The sequence below is a fragment of the Macrotis lagotis genome, chromosome X (assembly GCF_037893015.1).
Source record: "Macrotis lagotis isolate mMagLag1 chromosome X, bilby.v1.9.chrom.fasta, whole genome shotgun sequence".
NCBI classification, from domain to species: Eukaryota; Metazoa; Chordata; class Mammalia; order Peramelemorphia; family Peramelidae; genus Macrotis; species Macrotis lagotis.
Genome location: NC_133666.1, coordinates 585302871 through 585328003, shown reverse-complemented (window position 1 = coordinate 585328003; position 25133 = coordinate 585302871). Strand labels below are relative to the sequence as shown.

Genomic DNA, 25133 nt, shown 5'->3' with positions numbered 1-25133 from the left:
CTGGATGGGCAATATTTTTGGTAGCTCAGGTCTAGCTTACATTTCTGACTTGATAAAGGAGTACTATTGTGACTTAGTTGAAAATCTGATGCATAGTTTTATGTCAGAACTTTGTCCTCAAACTAAGAATGCCATTATTATAGTTTACAAATATTCTTTATATTTAAAACTGAATCCAAATTAGTCTGCTTGGATGACTCAGAAGGCGTTGTTTAAATATAATTGAAATTGGCTTTCTCTTTTTGACCCAAATATGTGTACAAAAATAGAATATCAAAGATGTGTTTTGCCTTAGTCACAGGTATTCCCTACATGTATTCCTTACTATGATTGTATTGTAAAACTGTGTCTATTCTTCATGCTGAAGTTATACATATTTATGGGAAAGCATTTCTCAAGGTGTATGACAACTAGGAAACAGCTGTCCAAATCAGAAGCAGAAATGAGAAAGGTGGACAAAAAATACAAAGTCACTATCTAACCCAGAGAGTCTTAGGGAGAAGAGCAGAAATATAATATTTAGCATGACTTGTATATGTAGACAAATTTAGTCTATGACTGTGATAACACCAATATGGTAGAGGGGGCTTGGCTAGTATACTATTACTGTAAAAGAATGCTGTCTCAGAATATCAGTCATTTGATAAAAGTTTATTAAATGGCTACTATGTGCCAATGAAGAGATGTTGATCTTTGACTAACTAGGATATTATCACAAAAATATAGGACAAATAATGAGATGTGTTTTCCCTAACTGTCTGCTGACTTTCTAGGATTTTCTAGACTGATGCAAACTTCTGCTTCTTGCTGTCATTCTGGCTATTGGTTATTCTTGAAATTTTGCTTGATGTGGACAAGTATCTTATTCAGTTCTTTCCTATTATCTTACCATCTTTTACTAGAATGGACTTCCCCCTTTGGTTCTAGAAATTACCCATTAAACCACTGGCAGGTATTAACTGTATTCTTCCATAAAGGGGAAAGATTTTAAAAAAAGAGCACTGAATCTTGAGTCAAAAGCCTGGAGTTCAAATTTTACTTTTAATTTGTAACTGTGTGATCTTGAACTTGTTTCTTAACCTCCATGGACTTCAGTTTCTTCATCTGCAAAATGAAGTGGTTTAAGCCTTAAATATACTATCTTACAAATTACTTTGATTTATAATAGGAATCTTGAAATTCCACATTGGGATCTTGGATCCTGATACCAGCCTTTTTTTTCCATTTGTGTCTTGCCTTAGTTTTTGGCACATTGTAGTTTCGGCAAAAAACATATAAGGCTTAAATGAAGGAGACTCATTACCTGCCAAATGTGATGCTTAAATAATGTTCAGATTTGGCTTTAACGAAAACAGGGAGAGAAGAGATGGTCGGGTTTCCCTGCTGTCTTTGAGTCATCTCAGAGGAGTCCATAAACAGTAGGAGATCTTTTAAACCAGATGGGTTGCAGAGCTCAGAAAGCAGAGCCAATTACACAGGAACAGAAAAAAAATGTTGCGAAAAATGAGGACGTGGCTGGGTTGCTGAGATGTGGTTTTTATTCTTAGAGCAGAATCAGTCTATTCAGAGGGAGAAGTCGATCATACCAAAAAAGAAGTTGCCATATGCCGGTGGTCTGTGATGTCATTTACCATAATTTAGGGTCTTTTATTTTTTTTTGCTCAGTGGATGGGGAAAAAAATCACCCACAAAACAGTTTGGTGTGTTACATGTGGCATATGAAGTAGGTATGGTCTGAGACAAAATAATGAGGAAAGTGGAGTTAAGTTTTTTGCTGCCCTTCCTCTCCTTTCTTTTTAGGAGACTCTATAGACTCAGGGTTCTGATAGTCTCCTGCTGCCCAAGGAGCTTTCATCATTGTGTACCTGATAGGCCTCCCCTCTGTAAGATGCCCTTATAATCCAGACTTTTCTGATTTCTCTTTGCCACACCATATTCTATCACAAAGTAGTTACCTTCTTTTTGTCCCTTTGTCTTGGGGACTGGTTAGCTGATCTATTGAACTAATGTGATCTGGTATTAGAAGCTATTAATTTCTGAATATTACTTTTACCAGGAAGCATTTTCATGCAACTCACATCTTTAAAGGAGCCAGCAGTATTTTCTTTTTTAAAAAATTATTTGGTTGTCCAAGGCCACACAGCTAAGTGTCTGAGGTTGGATTTGAACTCAGGCACTCCTGACTCCAGGGCCGGTGCTCTATCCACTGCGCCACATAGTCGCCCCCCCCCCACTGGTTTTTTTTTAAAGATTTTATTTATTTTGAGTTTTACAATTTTCCCCATTCTTGCTTCCCTCCCCCCATCCCCCACAGAAGGCAGTCTGTTAGTCATTACATTGCTTCCATGGTATACATTGATCTAAGTTGAATGTGATGAGAGGGAAATCATATTCTTAAGGAAGAAAAATAAAGTATAAGAGATAGCAAAATTACATAATAAGATAATGTTTTTTCTAAATTGAAGGTAATAGTCTTTGGTCTTTGTTCAAACTCCACAATTCTTTCTCTGGATACAGAAGCCAGCAGTATTTTCATTCATGAAATACTTGTTTCTCAGATTAACTACTTTTTAATTTGATCTGAGTACTTTGACATCTCTGATCTCAGAGTAATCACGTGAAGTAGGTCAATCAGGTGTGGTTATCTGGATGATGATGATAACTCAAAAAGATAAAAAAATGGAAAGCTCCCTCAGCCTTTACTGTAGGATTTTTCCCCCTGCACCCTTGTAGCAACAATAAGAAGGGCTTTCTTCTACAAAGAAAGTTCTTGGTTCCATAGTCTTTCTTCCTTACTCCTCTAAAGTACCACTCATTTCTTACACTTTTCTTTATTCCACAGTTTTGATTCTATTTTTGGGGTACAAAATTGTAGTTTGCAAGACTTTTGTAGGGACAAATGAAGTACAGAATAAGTAAGTTTAGGTACTATCAGAGCTTCTTGTTAAGCAGGTTAGATGAATTCTTCAGTCTCATTCAGAGATTTCTACTTTCATTCCCAGGTCAGCTCATCTCTAACCCTAACCAATGGTATCCTTTAATCTTTTCTTACTGACCTTCTAATCTATTCCTAAATTTTAGGTAAAATAGTCTTACTTTTTCTTCAGTCAAGTAAAACTTGATTTAATAGTTCTAATCTCCATGAAATCTGCCATAGAATCTTCATTTGTCATACATATACTCTCTGCTTTGTAGTGTTGCTGGGAAGAAAACAGAATCACAGAATTTCAGAGTTGGGAGGGGAGTCAGAGACACTTAGGTCTAATTCCAGTATAACATCTCAGGCAAGAGGACAGCTCTGCTTGAATTCTCTTTGGAGAAGGACTTACTACCTCTCAATGTCATTCATTAAACTTCTGGATTGTTCTAATTGTTAGGAAAATTTTCCTCACATTAAACTCAGCCAGAGGCAGAGCTAGTACATTGCAAGAGCTATTCAGAGTAACTGATGAATATCCTTGAGTATAGTTCCTGGCTCTGAAGAAATACTATCAACTCCTTTATTTTTGGTTATTTCTGACTTATTTCCAACTGATATATACATCAAAAGGTGTCTGGGGTTTGCTTACTCTAAATCAGTGTATTTTTCAAAAAACTCTAAATTTCTTTTGCATATCCACTTCAATTTATGACTACTCAGTCATTGACATCTGCAGACCATCCACTGGTTGGGCAATGTCTGGATGGAGTCAACTTCCTGGGAGATGGTACATATGTATTTTCATTCTCTGCATCATAACAGATAGAGACACAGTGGGTAGCAGTGAAGCAGGCCACATATATTTGCTTGTATCCTACTTGTGTGATTGAATATATCCCTTAAATGATTTTGCATACTTTCAATAAATCCTGTGGATAGGTCAACTGAATATGAAATCTTGTCTTTATTTCTTGACATCTTGAACCTGGCTGGCATGGTCTTATAGTTGATGGACTTCATGAATTTCTTATGGTTGAAGCAATTCATAACCCTGTGATCAGTATGTGCTAATGAGCCTCTCTAAATTTAGCTAAGTTGGCCTTTCCAACTAAGTTGCAGGCTGTTTTCTGCAGGCATAGCCTTTGATAACCAAGCTTCACTTTCATACTAAATGAGGCACTAGAGTAAAAATTGAAGGAAGAAAGATCCCCAATGATTAAAAAATATGATTTGCATGACAAAAATTCAGTTTGCATGCAACTTTCCAGGACACATTCATTTTTTTAAAGTGAAGGAATATGCAGATACTTGGAAATATCTATATGCTTTGTCATCCTCTACACAAACAAGTGACTTTTAATATTTTCCAGGATGAGACTCTTTAACATGAATTTTATAGTGTGCCCTACTCTTTGCCACCCCATATCCTATCACAAAATAACTGCATTCTTTTTATCCCTTTGCCTTAGGGACTGGATAACTGATCTATTGAATTAATGTAATCTGGTATTAGGATTAGTATTAGCATTAGTCATTGTTGATAAAATACATAATGGCAAAAACTGCTGGGTAGTTGAATTTGTATTTTTTAATCATTTTAACTTCTTTCAAGGATCAGGTCTAATGTCTTCTCCCAAGAGAAATTTTTCCTGATCTTTCTAGGTGTTAGTACTAGGAGCAATGTGTAGCAATTTCAAAGCCTGATTTAAGAAATTCATATAAGGGAAAAACTTTGTAATTATTAATCAGAGAAAGCTAGGTGGTAAAATAAATAAAGTCTGAGTTCAAATCAACTTACTAGCTATGTGACCCTATGCAAGTCACTTAGCCTCTGAGTGCTTAACATTCCTTACTTACAAAATGGGGACAACAAGCCCCTGGGGTTGTTGTAGCAAATAAGATAATATTTGTAAATCCATATATATATATATATTATCTATATCTATCTATCTATCTATATCCATATATCTATCTATCTATATATCTATCTATATATATCCATATATATATCTATATTACTATAAAACTATCTTATATTTATATAAACTGTATGCTTGTATACAACTCCAATTCTTCACTTGCATTCATCCCCACTCCCCCATATCTAATTCGTCATCACTATCTTCTTGATTTTATTGCTGCTTCATTTCTCACATCTTTGCCCTTCTTTCATCACTACTCGAATGAGAGCTACCTCAAAGTGGAATGAGCTTCTTCAAGAGGCAGTAGGGTCTTACTTTGAAGGTCTTCAAACAAAAACCTAATGGGACCAATTGTTAGGGATGGTGTGTATTATTATTCTGTTCCTAGTTAGATTAGCAGGTTACTAAGGTCCCTTTCAACTCTGCTTCTGTGAATCTCAGAAAGAAAAGATAGATCCTTTTCATTCCTTCTACTGCTACATTTACTTCAAGTCTTAGCTTCTGTATTTCACTTTCTATTTCCAAATGCCTCTGTGGGGAGGGGATGCTCCAAGGAGAGCAGAGAGCACCCTGTGGACAAGTTCCTCCAGCTTTCTTCATAATTCTGCACTCCTGATGCCCTGGCATGTCTTCCCATGGGTACTTTAAACTCAAAATTCTCCATACTGAGATCATTATTTTTTCCACCATCAACCCACTCTTTCTCCTAACTTCTCAATTTCTATTGTGAGCATTACATTCTTCTAGTCACTCAAGTTGGAAACTGGATAGACATCCCAATTCTTCATTTTTACTCATCACCATTCCCCCATATCTAATCAGTTGCTAAATCTTGTAGATTTTATTGCTGTTATCATTTCTCACATCTTTGCCCTTTTCTTTATTCACATCATCATCTCTTACCTGCACTCTTGCAATATCTTCCTAATTGTTTTCCTGTCTCCATGTTTATCCCTTTTTGATCCATCCTTCTTACAGCAGACAAATGCTCCTTAAAGCACAAGTCTAAACATATTTTTCTCCTGCTCAAGAAGTTTCAGTGATTTCTCATTGTTGTTCAGTCATTTCAGATATGCCAAACTCATTGTGACTCTGTTTGGTCTTTATTGGGAAAAGATGCTAGAGTTGTGTGCCATTTCTTTCTCCAGTTCATTTAACAGATGAGAAAAGGAAAGCCAACAAGGTGAAGTGACTTATACAGGATCATACTGTGAATCTCAAAAGAAAAGCTAGATCCTTCTCATTCCTTCTTCTGACACATTTTCAAGTCCTAGCTTCCACATTTCACTTTCTATTTTCAGATGCAACTGAGGATAGATTTGAACTCAGGATGAGGAGCCTTCCCAACTTATCACTCAGTACTTTATCCACTGAGCCATTGAACTGTCCTGATATTTTTATAACCTTTTGGATAAAATATAAACCCTTCTGTTCTGTACTCACTGATCTTCAAAATCTGGCTCCAGTTTATCTTTCTAGGTGAACTTCCTTCTCATGTATTCCACATTTAGTTAAATTGCCTTACATCCTTTTTCCTGTGTATAAACATACAAACCTCCCTTTCTCCTCATCTCTGCCTCTTGGAACTCTTCGCTCTTAGACTCCCCTCTAGAAGGCCTTTGCTAATTTTTTCAGTAGTTAGGGTCATTACTCCTAAAATTACTTTGTATTTTTTAAAAAAACAAACTTCCATTTGCTTGGTTGTGAAAGTGCTCTATCACTCTGGTAGAATGTAAGTTCTACCAGAGGGCAGGAATTGTTTCACTTGCATATTTATGTAACACAAAGCCTTCCACAGAGTTGACACTTAATATAATATCACTGATTGATTAAGGCCTGTAAGTTACCTCAACCTGGTTTAGTCCATCTGCTAAGATGGTTTTACTGGGGTGAGGGAACTGTTCACATTATAACTTCTTGGAACCACAGGTGAGAGTGGGTGAGAGGTAGATACCAAAGTGGAGGAGAAGTCCTGCAAAGGGCTCAGCAAGTCTTCACACTAGAGGTGCTACACCTCTGGCCTCAAACACTCTTATACAAGAGAGTCCTCAAACTCATTGGTGAGTTAGGGGGATGTGAATGATTAATCAATGAAGCTCTTCCATGTCCCTAGTTTGACCTGAACAAAAATAGTAGAACAATTTAGGGGCATGGTGACCTTGTAGTAAAACACTCGTATAATTGGGAACCTAGCCAGTCCCTGATAAGGAGTGCAGTGTTTACTGGGAACTTAGCCAGTCCTGTAAGCATACCCCCATTTTTCCTTAATTACCTGGAGCATGGACATTCATCCTAAAAATTGGCCAGTTTCAAGATGGATCTTCTGAATCCAGAATCACATGGATACTTGGCACTATGCCTTCTTTGTTCAGAATCCTATAATTACACAAGCCTTGCCAGGACCCCTTTGGAATCTCACCCATGGGGAGGACACTCTGCCTGGGACCCTACTGGTCAGGTCTGTGAAAGGGTTGACTGAAATTTGGGGTTCCCCAGCCTGATGTTTCTTTCACAAGTTGGAGTTCCCAGGCTTGATTATTTGATTGATTGGTAAAACTCTTTGATAATATTTCCTATCTCTTTCATTATCTTAATTGTAACCATTACACTAGTAATTCCCTCATGGATTGTTAGTTATTGTTGTAAGTTTTTCATGACTTTATCTTTATAATAATAATAATAATAATAATAATAATAATAATAATAAACTTCCTCATGTTTTTCCCCTTCTGGAATGTGTCTTGCTGTAGGTGTGACTCTGAATCAAAACTATTAATCAGATAGAATGTGAAAACTTTGTAAATTGGAATAGGTGGAGGAGAACAATTTTTTCCAATGGCCTTGAAGGTCTCTGAAACACACACACTATGGAATGCTTAAAGTTTGGTCATGACAGCAAAAAAACCAAGGTCATCCTTAGAAGAGAGAGAAGATGGCTTTGTGCAACTCTGCCTCACTGTAATCCAATCATGCACAAATCATGCACCCATGATATCATTGCTTCTCTTCGAAAACAAAAGATGGACAACAGTTGATTGATTGAACCCATATGATATTTTTGTTACTGCCTGAAACCATAATAGATTCTGATGAGTAGGAAAAGAAGAAATTTTCTAAAAAATATTGTGTCTAGACAGGGAACCTTACATTTTCTCCTCTGGAACCATCCGAGTCTACTGGTCAGATATGAATCAGGACAACTACAGATAGTCTTGGATGCGAGTCAATCAAGGCTAAGTGATTTGCCCAAGGTAACACAGCTAGTAAGCGTATGAGATCAAATTTGAACTCAGGTCCTCTTGACTTCAGGGTCAGCACTCTACCCACTGCACCATCTAGCTGCCTTAAAGGCAGAGCAGAGCAGGCTTTAGCTAGTGGTGGTGAAGGGGGAAGTCCTATCTGGGTAGAAGCTGGGACTGGAAAATGATGTGAATAAGGACAAGGGAGGATGATGGTTCTAGGATTATTTGGGGGATGTCAGTGGACTAGCCTGGCTAGAGGAGAGGTATCAAACAAGGCAGTTGTGGAAGATCCCAAGAACACAAATCAAGCACGGAAGGTTCTTTAAAGGTCACCAAGTCCAAGCCCCTCATTTTTTTTTTTTTTTTGCTCAACAGCCTGCACTACATCTCTACATGCCATTACATACACATGGGGAAAAGGATAGAGGTCAATGATAGAGGGGGCATTCTGATCTAGGTTCTCTGGCAACATTTCATGCTAATAAAATTAATAGATTCTTTTGTGGATTTGCTTGGTTCCCATGTCTGGTAAGTGGCAGAAGTCAAATTCATTTCTCTGACTCTGATTTCAAATGCTCATGCCATGGGCTGGAAAGATAAGGTACCACTAAGAGGTATCACTTTCTATCATCTGACTTTCCCAGTATTTCTTAATTGTAGGGCTTTCCATCTGTCATCATTTTTTATTTATCCCATGTATTGCTTAGTTGTTCATATGTGTTTACTTGTCACCCCCCCAGCTCCCCATTAAGTGCGAGCTAACTCCCCAAGATCAATGACTGTCTTTTGCCTTTCTTTGTATTCTCAGAGTTTAGCATACTGCCTGGTATACTATAGGTGCTTAATACATGCTTATTGATTGACAAAATTTTCTATACCACACTCCAAAGACTCATACAAAAATCAGTCAAAAAGTCAGGCAAAATCAGTTAAACCAAAGCATCAAGTTGCTTGACTGAAATATCTTATTTTCAGTCCATCAGTCCAAGATGGGCATTTTAAATAGTTCTGTGTTTGTTTTGAAGGGCTCTACCCCTTAAACAGTGACTTCAAGGCCCTCTTACTATGCCCATTTGTTTTCTTTTCTTTGGACTAGTGTTTAGAGAAGATAATTGCAAGAAGGTCTCTCAAACAAACATATACCTTAAACAATACACTTTATTGTAAACAAAAGAAACATGGAATGGAGACAGAATGTTCAGTCACTCACAGGCCTGGAAGAGTCAACAGATCCCTGTTTGCAGGAATGGGCAAAGATCTGAAATCCACCTTGAGTATGTTAGAGACCAGGACTCCTAGAATCTTGTTCATCCTTGGACATAGAGTCCTGGCAAAACTAAATTCTAAAGAACAAAAAACATAATTTTGCTCAAGAAAGAGATTTAATGGTAACTACTGAAGACATGGACTATTGGAGGAAATATTACACAGGAATAGACATACAAATCTGATGAAAACATAGTTATGTAATGAAAATAGAATTCTGAATCTTAAAAGTCTAAAACACATTAATTATAGAAAGAGGGTCACATCAAAATTACAATCAATAGCAGTTCAAGGCCAAGTAAGACCTGCCCAGACAAGGTAACCTATCTATGACTTTTTGATTTTTGGCAGAGAAAGAAAAGGAAAAGGAAGAACATGAGACAAAGGGACAAGCTTCAAGTCAATTTTTCTCCCCTAAGAGAAGGAAGGGAGAGAGCAGAAACTTATTTTGTGGCCAGGAAGAGAGGGAATAAGCCCACAGACTGCTTGCTCTCTTATTGTTAGCCAAGGCTAAGGTTGGCAATCATACTTCATTCTCCTCCAGGCTGTGCTTCTGACTCTCCATTTTGCCACCTGGCCCTGGTAGCCTCCTCCTCCCATAACTAGTTCCCTTGTTCCCGGGTCTTCAGTTTTACTGCTGGTGCCCATTCAAGGTCATAATATTCTAGAATGGGCAAATTCACACCAGTCATGATTCATTCCTCTCCATGCTTCTGATTCACTAGATTACGATGTCATGACCTTGAATAGGCACCTTCCCTCCCCTCCCCCTTGTCCTTTCTATTTGTGACCCCTTTTTCTTTTCCAGCTCATTTTACAGATGAGAAAACTGAGGATCACATAGTTAGTGTCTGAGATTGGATTTGCACTCAGGAAGGAGAGTCTTTCTGATTCCAAGTCCAAGAAATTATGTACTATACCACCTAGGTGCCTCAGATTTTAATCTCTTCATTAAATATTGTCTGTATTAGAATGCAGACTCCTTGAGGGCAAGGTCAGTCTTTGGTGTTTGTATTCCAGTGCTTATCACAGTGTCTTGCTCATAGTCAGTCCTTAATAATATGATACTTATCTATCCACCAACTAGTAAAAAGAGAGACATGTCTATATCTTGTTTTGATTTATTGCTGTTATTTTCCCATTAGAAAGTAATTTTTAAATTTTTTTTAGGTTTTTGCAAGGCAAATGGGGTTAAGTGGGTTGCCTAAGGCCACACAGCTAGGTAATTATCATCTGAGGTCATATTTGAACTCAGGTACTCCTGACTCCAAGGCCTGTGCTCTATCCACTGCGCCACCTAGCCACCCCTAATTTTTAAATTTTAAACCTTCATTCTAATCTTTTCATCTTGACCATGCAACACAGTGACTTGTACAGAATAGGTTCTTAGGATAATTGGATTATAGAATTATAGAGCTGAGCCCAAAAGGAGCTCAGAGGACATCTAGTTCAAATTCATAATTTTACAGAAAACCTCAGGGATTTGCTTAAGGTTGCACAGGTAAGTATATGTTCATCAGGATGATGGCAGTTGTGGCACTACATGGGTTTGGGTATTGGATCCAGAAACAAATTAACCCCTCATTGATAGCACTCATTTTCAACTTCTAAACATACCTGGGCTTCCAAAATTCTAGACATTGTCTTCTTCTACCTGCTTTACTCTGAGTCATCATTCTTGAATGGTTTCTTCCTCTAAACACAAACTGCCAAGTTTCCATCCCTGGTGCATCTGCTTAACTGGTTCATACTACTGTCTTCTCTCAACTACCTCAATCCTCTAGTCTTCTCTCTACTACTGATTCCTAAAATACGCCACCAAATTATAATTTTTATCTTTTATGCACCATATCCACATATACACAGAGGATAGTTTTTGAGGCCAAGGCTTCTAATACCAGCAAGGAGAAACCTCCTCACAGTACATAACTGGCAGCTAGAGGCAGTTTGTTGTCTGCCCTTACCACTCCGTCTATGAGGTTCCCTCTTCAGACTTTATCACTGCTCTGAGACTTTGTGATTATGAAATCAATGCCTTAAGCTAAAGAGATGAGTCTGGAACCTCAGGTCTGAGCTAGCAGATAGGTATAGTAATATTTTGGTCAACTAGACCTTTCCAGAGCCAACACTGAAGTGTTATGTTGGATATAGAACTTGGGCAAATCTTGGTAAAATACTGATATTGTGGGAGCCTAACTCTTTTATGATTCTCCCCTTGGTGCCACTGGCTCAAGGTCTACCATTTCTTCTTCCTCTTTTTTTTTTGTTTTGTTCTAAAAGGTAGAGCTCAAAGAGCACTGGTCTTGGAGTCAGAAGGACTGGATTTCCAATCCAGTCCCAGAGACTTGATACTTACTTGTTGTGTGATCTTGGGCATGTTACTTAACCCTGATCCCTTTGCATCCAGGATCATCTCCAGTCTCATATCTGGTCACTGAACCTAGATGGCTTCAGAGGAGAAAATGAAGCTGGTGACTTAGCACAACACTCCCTCACTCAAATCCAATTTATGTGCTTGTAACTGCAACACCTTTCTGAGGTCATGGTCTTCTTTGAGAATGAAGGATAGACATCAATGACAGGGACAATGATGATGGGAAGCCTTTCCTCAACTTCCCGGTTGGTTAGCAAGACATCACTCCTTGAAATTGTTTTATATTTATATTTATTTATCTATGCATATTCTGTGTTCTTACCATAGAATGTAAAGACCTCAAAGGTAGGAATTCACCCATTTATTTTTTGTCCTTGTATCTCTTATTATGTTGTATTTCACTCCCATGTTGCTGTTAGGGTATACAATATTCTTCTAGTTCTGCTCATCTCTCTCAGCATCAGTTCATGCAAGTCTTTCCAGGCATCTCTGAAATCTCATCTCTCTTGGCATGTGAAGAATCTTCTACCTGTGATGAGGAAGTCTGGTGGAAAGAGTTTAGGAATTAGAGGAAAGGAAAAGAGAAGCAATATTTTGATGGCAGTATATTAGAAACCACTTCACCAGAAAGATCATGAATTCTTCTGAATTCACAGATTAGGTCACAAATCAAGTATCGACTGTGATTTTTTTCCTGTGTTTTAGTAGAAAGTCAAGTTTCTCTAATATCTGACTTTAAGGCTAAATCTAATAAAATAAAATTTCATAGGGGGTAAAGGTTAAGTGTTATTGAAGGTAATGTTGATGAAACTCAAACTATGTATAGTCTTAGCAAGATGGAAAAATCTTAAGCACAGACCAAGTGTTTGACTTATTTGTTGTACAATGACCAATCTAATAAAATTAGAGAGGCTCATCATCATGTTGGACACAAGGCAATGTTTTTTTTGTGACTCCCAGCTGTTCTGTACTTTAAGACCATATTCTAAGGCCCAGAGGGGTTAATTTGCAGCTCACTCTGGGGAAAAAAAAACCACACACAAAACTCAGATAACTAGAATACATGTTATTATAGATAAGGACATTAGAGAGGTACAAAACAAAGCATTATATGAAGTGTTTGGGGAAAGTTTCCCATCAAATAAATAGAAAAAAGATGCATTAAAGAGCTTATATTTGTTTCGGGTAGGAAATTCAGCAAAAAAAGAGAGAGAAAGGGAAGCATAGGAAATAATCTGAACAAATACTTGATAATGGGGATACAAAGACTAAAATAAAACAATTCCTATCCTCAGGGAGCTTACATTCTAGTAGGGAAGGCAACATATAGAGAGGAGACAGGAAGTAGAGCATGCCCTGTTTCACCCTGCCCCCTCATTCTCCAGATCTAGGACAAAGTCCCACCCCTCTTAACTGCCTCAGGATCTTATAGTTGGAAGGAACTTCAAAATACTGACTAGTGTAACCTTTATTTGACAAGAATTCCCTCTCCAGATTACCTGAGAAATGGCCATTTGACCACCAAGGAGGAACAAACTGGAACTTCTCAATGTGGCCCACTTTGCTTTAGGCTAGCATGAATTTGCATCTTGCAGAACTTCTATTCAAAGAAAGTGGGATAGATAAAATATGAAATTATGGACAAGGGATGTTTAGGCTGGAGAAGACTAGTTGAGGGGGTGAGGACAGATATGGCATCCATTTTCAAGTTTTGGAAGGACTATCCTGTGAACGAGGGTTTCTACTTGTTTTGCTTGACCCCAGAGGGCAGAGCTACAATTAATGGAACATGTTATTTGGCTTTTGGTCAGGAAAATTTCCCAATAATTGGGGGGAAAAGTTTTTAATACTGAAACTATGTCAAAGTTGATGGTTAAAAATCCATTAAACCTTCTCCAAAGACTTCATATAGTACTCTGTTTTGTACCTCTTTAATGCCCTTATCCTATAATGTTATGTATTCTAGTTAACTGGCTTTCTTTTTCAAAAATCATCTTGACAAAACAAATTATCTTAGGAGGTAGTGGTGGCTTTTCTGTCATTGAAAGTCTTTAAGCAGAGATTGGGTGACCGCTTGTGAGGGAGTGGGGTTTAGAGAGGGAATTCTTCTTTAGGTATAGATTGGACTAGCTTCCTCTTTAGAGGTTGTTTTCAACTCTGAAATTCTGATTTTTCCCCTGACTATTCCAACTGTCTAGAAACATTTTCTTTCCTTAAAATTTTTGCAACATTTTATACTTCATAGCACATAGTTTATCCCTTAATTAGATGCTGCCTTGTATTTTCCCCCCACTAATTAGTATTGTAGAATTTTAGAGCTGGCTCATATCCAGTCTTTTTCTTTTCATTGCCATCCTCATTTAGGCCCTTATTACTTCTTACCTACACTATTACAATATCCTCTTAGATGATTTCTTCATTTTCTTTCTTTTCTCCCTCCAACTGATACTTCATATCTATTTTATTAAAGCACAATGCCTATCATAGAAATCTTTAATGACTTTTAGCTGTTTGAAGAATTAAATCCACTTTTCTTAGCCTGTTATCCAACCATTTCAACTCATCTTTCACCAATTTTCTACTCTCCAGTCAAACTAGAAAACATTGTTTACTAAACTGGCATTCCGCTACCTCTGTATCTTGGATGTCTCTTGCTGTCTGTCATGACCTGTTTCCTATTGCCAACTTTCAAAAAGTAGCCATTCTTTGAGATCATATTTAGCTTTTCTTGGTTTCCCTGAACAGAAGTGGTTGATTTCTCTTCTATAGCGCTTTATTCTTGGTTTTGCATATAAACATCACTGTTTTTTGTGGGTGTACATGCCCTGTGGTTTAGGTGACAACTGGGAAATCTGATGATCTAATCTGCTAATGCATTCTGGTGAACTGATGTATTGATAATACTGGAATTAACCAAAGGTTAACAGATTCATGAATATTTCATAGAATTAAAGAATCGAAGAATCTTAGTAGAAGGTATTTTGAGGTCAGATGATCTAATTTCAACTCCCCTACTTTGCTCTATTTTCTTGATGTCTTTCAGTCTCTCAATGTCCTTCCTTAAATATTGTGCCCCCAAACCAAACATAATCCTATAGATTTTATTTAGGCAGGACATAGTGCAGGGGCACTATCTATTATCTCCATCACTGTTACCTCAATACTATGCATCTATTAATGTAGTCATGATCAGATTAATTTTTTCCTTCTGTCATCTTACATCATTGTCTCATTTTGAGCTTTCATTATACTTTAATCCCCAAAGTTGGGTTTACAAGCAATATATATATATATATATATATATATATATATATATATATATATATTCCATACTTCAATTTTACGGCTATTTAGAGAATATCTCGTGGGAAGATCACTTAGTAGGCAGTGTGCATGTGCCTCCTACTATCCAGAGGACCTGATTTCAAATTTCTGTTTTGCTTCTTGCCATTTATGTGACTTCAGGCATGTTGTATCACTTCTTGGAGACTCAAATTGCCTTAAAATGAGGGGGTTGGATTAGGTGACCTCTAACATTTATTTTTTTATTGTTTTAGGTTTTTCTGCAAGGCAAATGGGGTTAAGTGGCTTGCCCAAGGCCACACAGCTAGGTAATTATTAAGTGTCTGAGACCAGATTTGAACCCAGGTACTCCTGACTCCAGGGCCGGTGCTTTATCCACTGTGCCACCTAGCCACCCCAGACCTCTAACATTTATTACAAATATATGCACCTAAGTTCTATTTTCAATTCCTCAGCCTTCAGTATTGAGTCCGGTCTCCCAGAGAATCAAGCCCTGTTTAGTATCCTATAACATCCTTCTCATTCTAAAAGGAAAGCACCTGAATAAATATTTAGAAGGCACATTTACATATTTACAGTATGAAAATGACATTAAGCTCAAGTCATTATGCCCTTAGTGCATCTGTGGCTGTTTATGTTCAAATGTGTGTAACCAGAACTCCATCATGACCACAAACAATAGGAGGAAAAGAGGTGTGCAGTGGTTGTTGGCCAGCTCTATTGTTAAAAAAACTAGTCCTTTTAAAAAAAATTTTCTGTGCAGGATTAAGTGATTTTTTATGGTCAATAACATCCATAGTAATTATCAAGTGCTGTTTACTGCACTCATTTGACTGCAAATCAGGGGGAAAGGACAATTCTGCAACTTAGTTGTTTTTTTGGTTGCCATTCTGCTGTGGGCTGAGAGTGAAGGGCATTGTTGGTGATCATGGTATCCTGCCAGCTAGTCAACAAGCATTTATTAAGCACCTACTATGTTCCAGGGTCTATATTAAGCACTAAGTGTACAAAGAAAGGCAAAAACAAGGAGCTTGAAGTCTAACACAAGATACAAAATGCGTACAGGCAGAAGTGGAAGGGTCATCTCAGAGGGAAGGCACTAGCAGTGTGTGTGTGTGTGTGTGTGTGTGTGTGTGTGTGTGTGTGTGTGTGTGTGACAGAGAGACAGAGAGACAGAGAGACAGAGAGAGAGAGGTGACTATTGGGAGAGAATTGTCAGTGTGGCATAGTAGCTGGTGTGTTGAGAGGGTTCAAATTCTTTCTGACACTAGCTCTTTGACTATGGGAAAACAACTAATTTCTCTGGACCTCAGTTTCTTTGTCTGTAGAATGAGGATAAGGACATCTGCCAATCTTTTCTCCTCTGTTGCTCCTCACATTCAATCAGGTTACACAAGGTCATGCAGAGGCTCTAAGAAGGTAATATAGGCTCTCCTGGCTCTGCTTCTGTCACTCCAGGGCTTGCTACTGTTCCTCAGGTGCCTTCTTATGCTATAATACCAATTGATTTCTGTGATTGTCTTATTTTAGAACATCTATCCATTCCTATGGTGAGATTTTCCCATTGGTGAATTCTTCCAGGGTGTCTAGATCTTGTGGAGGAACCCAGATCCACCATCCTTCATTCCTCTCTTACATTTAACTTTCTGTACTTTCCCAGAATGATCTGGTGCAGGAGACTTTTCACTCCTTCCTCTCTTTATTCTCTTGTTCCCTTTTTAGTGATGGCCTCCCCATTGGAATATAAATTCCTTGAGAGCAGAAATTTTTTAATTTTGCTTGAATTTGTATCCTCAGATCATTGCACAGTGCTCTCCACATAGTATTTATAAATACTTGCTTACTGACACATTATATGAATGTCTGTTTATCATCCCTGGCATTGCTAGCATCCATAGTATTGATAGGAAGCATTCTTGGTAAGAGACTTTTTTTTTTAATTAAAGATATTATTCGGGGCAGCTAGGTGGCACAGTGGATAAAGCACCGGCCCTGGAGTCAGGAGTACCTGGGTTCAAATCCGGTCTCAGACACTTAATAATTACCTAGCCATGTGGCCTTGGGCAAGCCACCTAACCCCATTGCCTTGCAAAAAAACCTAAAAAAAAGATATTGAGTTTTACAATTTTCCCCTGAATCTTACCTCCCCCCTCCCCTTGAAAGCAATCTGTCAGTCTTTACTTTGTTTCCATGGTATACATTAATCCAAATTGAGTGTGATGAGAGAGAAATCATATCCTTAAGGAAGAGACAAAAAGTCTAAGAGATAACAAGATCAGACAATAAGATATCTGTTTTTTTTCTAAATTAAAGGGAATAGTCCTTGAACTTTGTTCAAACTCCACGGCTCTTTATTTAGATACAGATGGTATTCTCCATTGTAGACAGCCCAAAATTGTTCCCGATTGTTGCACTGATGGAATGAGCAGGTCCATCAAGGTTGATCATCACCCCCATGTTACTGTTAGGGTATACAGTGTTTTTCTGGTTCTGCTCATCTCACTCAGCATCAGTTCATGCAAATCCCTCCAGGCTTCCCTGAATTCCCGTCCCTCCTGGTTTCTAATAGAACAATAGTGTTCCATGACATACATATACAACAGTTTGCTAAGCCATTCCCCAATTGAAGGACATTTACTTGATTTCCAATTCTTTGCCACCACAAGCAGGGTTGCTATAAATATTTTTGTATAAGTGATGTTTTTACCCTTTTTCATCATCTCTTCAGGGTATAGACCCAGTAGTGGTATTGCTGGGTCAAAGGGTATGTGGTAAGAGACTTTTTTTTGGAGAGGTCCTGGGATATAATGGAGTGAGGCAGTCAGGTGTTCCAGTGAGTAAATTGAGCAGTGGATTCAGCTAGACCTGAGTTCATGTCCTGTCCAAGATAATAACCAGTTAATATTCTATCAGGAATTACTCTGATAGATGAGTTATACTATTGTGTTGTCTCTGGATAAGCCACTCAACCTCTCTGTTCCTCAGTTTCTTCATTTAAAAAAGGAAGGGGTTGAACTTGACCTCTAAGGTCCCCTTCCTTCTCTAAATTGATGATTTTATGAATACTAGATAAGGAGTCAAGAGAGATCTGACTTCAATTCCCAGCTGATACTTACTAGATAAGTGATCTAGAGGACAGCTAGGTGATGCAGTGGATAGGGAACTAGCCTTGGAGTCAGGAGGAAGGGAATTTCAATGTGGCCTCAGACACTTGCCACTTACTACCTGTGTGACCCTGGGCAAGTCACTTAACTCTGCTTCACATCCAGGGCCATCTCCAGTCATTCTGATTCATATCTGGACACTGGACCCAGATGATTCCAGGGGAGAAAGTGAGATTGGTGACTTAACACAGGACCCCCCTCACTCGAAAACAATTCATGTGCTTGTCATGTCATCAACTCCATAAGAAAAGACATTAAAAATCTCCATTGTCATAGTGTTTAATACAGTATATGTCATAAAATATATGTTTAATCAGAGTTTGGTGACTTGAATTGGATTTTCCCTAATAGAATATAAGCTCTTTGGGTGTAGAGACTGTTCCATTGAATCACAAAATTTGAGAGTGAAAAGTGATATCTATGGCCCAAACATAAAACCTATATGTCAGAGGAGTTCCTGATATTACACAATTGGCAAGGGGTCATCTCATTCTTGTCTTTATACCTTCAAAACTTTGATAAAGATTTTAAAATAATTTTTGTTTAATTGTTTGGAGTTAGTGTCCATGTTTTTTAAGTATTTTATTCTTTTTTAAAAATTTATTTACACATTACAATAGTGTTATAAAAGTAAACAGTCTCCCGTCCCCCCATAAAGACAGAGAAACTTCACTAAAAGTGAGAGAAAAAGAAAAAAAAATTGCACTTCAGTTTGCAATCAGATCCATCAGCTCTGTCTCTGGGATGGATCACATTCCTTTTCATAAGTCCATCAGAGAAGTTTCTTCAATACTTTTTCCCATAATTGCTATTTCACTACATCTATTCCTCCTCATCCCCATTTATTCTATTTTCTCTCTCCTTTCACTTTGTCCCTCCTCAAAAGTGTGTTGTGGGGTAGTCAAGTGGCACAGCAGTGACCATGGGTTTTGGCACATGTGTTTCTGGAGATCATCGGTCTTATTAGCATTTCCTATCATAACCATTACCATCAGGTAAGAGATATTGAACCAGTTCAGAGAATAAAGAATGCTACTTCAGTTTATCTGGTCACTGTGTCTCCACTTTAGGCTACCTAAGAACAAGAGCACAGTGATCACAGGGGAAAAGTCCTTCCATTCATCTGATGACTTTGGATAACTTGGGGTCAGCCAGCCTCCCTTTTGCAGATAGAATTCTGTGATTTGTCTCAAGAGGCTATGGTGTCATCCTGTACCCAGAGGGGGACAAATTTTGGCTATGATGTATACTCAAGAGAATCCTTAAAGTCATATAATTCCTTGCCCTCACCCTGAGAGGGGGAAAAGTAGAATCATTATGTTGTTAGAAATATTCACTCTGAGGATGGAGAGAGAGGCTTAATAGGACGGGTTTCCCGAACCACTTCAGGAACTGTGAGGTGGGCAAGATTAATTCTTAATTTTTCATATCAGGAGACCAATTGGTTTATGTCATACATTTAAAATATAATCTTCCTCCCACTTTCAAACATAACTCCATGCTATCATGAGATCAAAATTTAGGCAAAGGCTTGGGATCCTGCAAAATTTCAAGTCATAATGTCTAATAATTTATGGCAGAACAGCTGTTATGCTCTGGGCCAGAAGAGAATTAAGGGATCATTTTACCCAAAACTGAAATGAGTAAAACATGATCCCTTTTCTTTGAATTCCCCACCCCCACTGGAAATTTACACAGGGTGGGGACATAATCACTTCCACTTTTTGCTGAAATGTGCCAGAATATCTCCATTTTTGTTTTCATTTCAATGGCAGGAAGCTTGAACTTAACTATTTCTAAACAGAACAGTGGATATTTCACAGAAACACTTGATTTTAGTGCTGAAAATAATTTTTAGAAATGATCTAATCCAGGCATTCTTAAACCTAAAGCCTGCCAGGTGTTGCAGTGGCTATAGGGGCCCGGAATCAGGAAGACCTAAGTTCAAACCCAGTCTCAGACGTTAATTGTGTGACTCTGGCCAAATGACTTAATGTAATGCCTCAGTGTCCTCAGATAGATTTTTTAAATGCATTTATTAAAATATGTAAGATTACAGAGGAAACCAATCATATGAGGAGGAGGAAGGAAAAAAGAATTTATAAAGGGTCCATTATATCTCAGGCACTTTGCTAAGCATTTCACAGATATCCCATTTGATCCTCATGACAATCCTGTAAGGTAGGTGTTGGTATTACCCTAATTGTACATTTAAGGACACTGAGGCATCCTGGGGTTAAGTGACTTGACAGGCACTCATGTCAACTGTCTCTACTTTGCAGTCATAATAGTGCACTTTTCATTATGTATAAAGCCAGTGCTATTTCTAGGCCTATCAGGGTTTACACTTTGTCTTTTTTCTTCTTGTATTGGAATTTTTATGAAAATTGAACTAAATCTGCTTCTTCTCTTGACTTCCCTGTTTCTGTCAGTGGTGTTCATTTCCACCTTGGATTGAAATGTTGGATTCATATTTGACTCTTTTTCTACTCTTCATATCTAAACAATTGCCAAACTCTGTCAATTTTACCTTCACAGTATCTCTCACACCTCTCTCTGCCTCTTTATTCAAGCTATCACCATCTTGGTTCAGATCACACTTAGATGATCATAATAGTTCCTCACTCCTCTTTCCCACTCCTTAGTTTCTTAGTCTACTTCATCTTATAGCCAGCTGTTAGATTGATCTTCCTTTTATACAACTGAGCAAGTCATTCTTCTACCTAAAAAAATGACAAGAAAAAAAACCTCTCATCTACCAATCTCTTCACTGGCTCCCCATTTATTTAATAAAATTAAATTTTTAAGCCTAGTATTCTGGAACTTTCACAAATCTGTCTCCTATTTTTTAAATTTGATAAATTTATTTTATGAATGTATTCTACCCCTTTATACCTTTGCAACTTGGTTGATGTCATTCCTTAACCTCAGAATCCTTCTCCTTTCTTTCTTGAATCTAACCCTTATTTGTCCATCAACTGAACATTTCATTCATTCATTCACAATCACATATCCTCATAGAGTTTACAGGTTTACAAAATACTTTTCATATATTATTTCACTTGATGCCTACAATAGCTTTGTGATATGGCTACTATGACTATTATTATGTCTATTTTACAGATGAGGAAAACTAAGAGTTCAAAGTTGGGGATGTGTTACCCAGGTTTACTTGTCCTGTCTGTCATGGGGAGGCAGGCCAACATGATCATGAAAGTGCTTACATATAGTGGGAGTTTGTTCTCTTGATATATAGACTGTTGTCTGGTGAGTTCCTTGTTCTCCTAGAAGATCTCAAAGCATAACTGCTTAGAAACAGCAGGGAAATTAGTAGAAAGAAAGCAGCCAGACCTAAAAGGCCTATGAATGAGAAATTTCACCGTCTTTAAAAAAACTTCTCTAGAAGAAAGGAACATCACCTGCTCTGTTGCCCTAGTGCCCAACATGACATCATATACTAGGTGCTCTGGGGCCATGCAAAGCTTCCTTTAGAAGCTTACCATCTAGTAGTATATGAGAGGTACATAAATAGCTATGATATGAATTACAAAAGTAATTAATATACAAATTGTTATAATATGAATTGGGGGAAAGAAAGTGCCATAAGAAAAAGGATTGTTGATAACAAGATTTTCTGTAGGGAAAAGCTTAATGACAAATCACTTTACATACTTTGCTTCATTATTATCCTCAGTTCTATTATTCCCATATTATGGCTGTATAGATTGAGGCTTAGAGAGGTTAAGAGAAGTCTTCCAGGATCAGGCAAAAACTATTGTCACTGCTTCCATTGTGTTAGAGCTGTTAAAACTGGCATTTAAATCCTGCCATTGTCCCTGTCATGCAGGGTGACTTAGGGTGCATCATTTAATGCAAAGCTTAGTTTTGTCATCTGCAAAATGAAATGATAATAATACCTGAAGAAATAGTACCTTTCTTACAGTGTTGTGGTGGGAGTCAAAAAGTGTGATGTAAACTTTAAAGCTTTGTGTGACTATCAATTATTAGTATCACCTAGAATCCTTGCCTTTTCAAACCTTCCACAGAATTGCATTTCCACCTGGTTCTTGAGCTCTTGGGAGCTTGTGGGAGGTCTGGGATTTTTGAATGGAATGTCTAAGACAGCATGAAATGTCAAAGCAGCTCCAATCCAGAGCTAATCAGAAAAGGAAAGTTCCTGAGGGGGTTCCTGGCAGCCTTATTTCTAGTTCTGCTTTTTTTTTTGGTTTTAATTTTGTAGTTTGTTACACCAATCAATTTATTGTATCAGAATGAACACCTGTCCTAAGACCATGTGGGGCAGCCATGGGAGCTGTCTGTCCAACACCCAAAGACCCAAAGGCAATTGTCACTGGGAGTTCCATTGCTAACTCACTGAGAAGCAGTCCTCTTTTTTTCTTCTTTTCCAATATGAACACTAGTCTCACCCTACCCCCCAAATCCCTTGACCTAAAGTGACAGAATCAGCTGCAAGAGTTATCCAAAGAAAGGGACAGAAAGTAAGAAAGTTCCCTCAAATTTTAACATTTGATAGATTCCTGAGGTTTGTGAAATAGGGTTATGAGTTGTAACAGTCTGATCAATCTTGCAGAAATGCTGAACTCAGAGGCAGGAACACTCAAATTTGAACTCACCATTGATACTAGTGGGGAGGGCAATTCATTTGATCTCCACAAGCCTCACTTTCCTCATCTGTAAAATGATAATAGTATTAATGACTATCTCTCAGGGCTGTTGTGAGGATCAGAGATAAATGTATCTAAAATGCTATTATGATTCTTCAAATGAGGCCTAGCATAGCATTGGATCAGAGAAAAGGAAAAGAGGGATCCTATGCAGCTAAGGTCTTATTCTTGAAGATAGGTAAAAAACAAAATCAACCCCCCCCCAAAAAAATTGGCCCTTAAAATCACTGGGGTTTCCTCTATATATTATTTTGTGACTGGAATATCATCCTTGTATAGAGAGACTCTGAACTTCTTCCAGAGGGAAACTGGATATTTCTCTCCTTTATCATTCTAGGATATCCTAAAAGGGGTAGAAGTGATTTTTAGTTAATTTAATTAACTAATGCTCATGTCTCTATTCCAGTGTATTCTTCCTCTCTCTTTGATTTGTGGATATTAGAGTCCCTGTTCAATTTAACTAATTACTATCAATTAGCTAAAAGCTAATTGGGACTTTTCCTGAAAAATATGGAAAGAACAGAAGTTACAAACATTCCCTCATTCCTACTTGGGATCACACTCTCCTCTGTATCACTTTAGTTGCAGGGAGAGAATGCTTAAAGTATTATCTACATCATATTTTCCCCATCAAGTTTACTTCCAATTATGGCATGGTGCATGGGTGGATAAATCTATGTCTCTGCTTCTTCTGGGTTAAGTTGGACAGATCACTCAAGGACCTTGTTCCTCTCCCTCAGGCTTCTGGAAAATCTTGTGTGGATCTGGGCTTTCAGACTGATGATGGTTCCCTCTTCCAACCTTTCAAGACTCCCAAGGTCAGAGGCATCCTCAATGTCTTTCTCTTAAAACAGGACAGAGAAAAACCAGAGCCCTGTGCATTCATCAGATCCCACCTCAAAGGCAACCTTCCCCTTAAAGTCCTTTGTGATCATTCACACTAATGATATTTCCCTTCTGAGTGCCTATAAGACATTGTTCCAACCTTTTTTATGTATTCATTTATTCTGGTTGTTTATGTATGGAGTCACTCCCTCTGGATCATCCCTGAAAACTTGTAGCTTCTGTCCCCAGGATGGCAGCTACCTCTGGATCAAGGTCCATACTCCTAAACCCATAATGGTTCCTGAGCCCCTCCCCACCCCAATCTGCTTGCTTCAATAATCAGTAAATCCAATTGCATTAAATAAAGGCATTTAATTATATGGCTTTAGAAGAATAATAGAATGTTTTTCTCATTAACCTGGGACATGATATCCCACAACCTACAGTATCAATGGGAATAGAGGTAGTATATTTAGAGTACTGTTTTTTAGGTTTTTGCAAGGCAAAGGGGGTTAAGTGGCTTGCCCAAAGCCACACAGCTAGGTAATTATTAAGTGTCTGAGATCAGATTTGAACCCAGGTACTCCTGACTCCAGGGCTGGTGCTTTATCCACTACACCACCTAGACGCCCCTTAGAGTACTTTCACAGAAGGTAAATGTGACCAAGAATCACTTACACTTCTGGCACTACAGAGTACTGATGTCTATTCCCTTATTGTGGGGTTATTATTCTCTCTACCTTGCAAGAAACATCTTTGTTGGGCAGTTTATTCAGCTGTACTCCTGGGTGATTTCTTTCTGCAGTTCAATTTTCATACCAGTTCATTTTCAGATGTCCCAGGCCTGATGGCTGGCATTGATTCTTTTCTTGACTCACAGATGTCAGAATCCTCAGAAATATCCCTTGTTTTGACCCCTGGGCCAATTCTCTCCTGGTTGTAGTATGTGGGTAGCTCCATGGCAAGTCATTGTGGTACATGGGTAGAAGGAAAGACAATATAATTGTATTGGTGTCCCCTTTCTTTCCTCCTTCACCAGAAATTTTCAGTTCAGTCAAATACAACTCTTTGTGAACACATTTGGGTTTTTCTTGGCAGAGACACTGAGAGGTTTGCTATATTGTCTCTGGCTTATTTTATAGATGAGGAACTGAAGCAAACAGAATTAAGTCACTTGCTCAGGGTCTGAGGCCAGATTTGAATTCAGGAAGATGAATTTTCCTGACTCCAGATTTGACACTCTATCCACTGTGACTCCTGTTTGTCCTCCACCCCCACCCCCTCCCACCCTGACCCCCACATGCTATCCAGGGTATTTTGGAGTGAATTTATATCTCCTAGAACCCTTCTTAGCAGTGTACCTAGCCAAGGACCCAGTGGAGCTGGGAATCACTATAATCCTATGTTCATTGGGCACACACTACTGAAACCA

General features: G+C 38.2%; 1 long non-coding RNA gene across 1 annotated transcript; it reads right to left on the bottom strand.

Moving 5' to 3' along the window:
- Window positions 1-12151: 12151 nt before the first annotated feature.
- LOC141496856 (uncharacterized) lies at window positions 12152-24945 on the bottom strand. Its single transcript, XR_012471183.1, has 3 exons — window positions 24521-24945; window positions 22826-22883; window positions 12152-12268 (listed from the first exon to the last, which is right to left on the bottom strand). It is a non-coding gene; the product is annotated as an uncharacterized LOC141496856 (long non-coding RNA).
- Window positions 24946-25133: the final 188 nt, after the last annotated feature.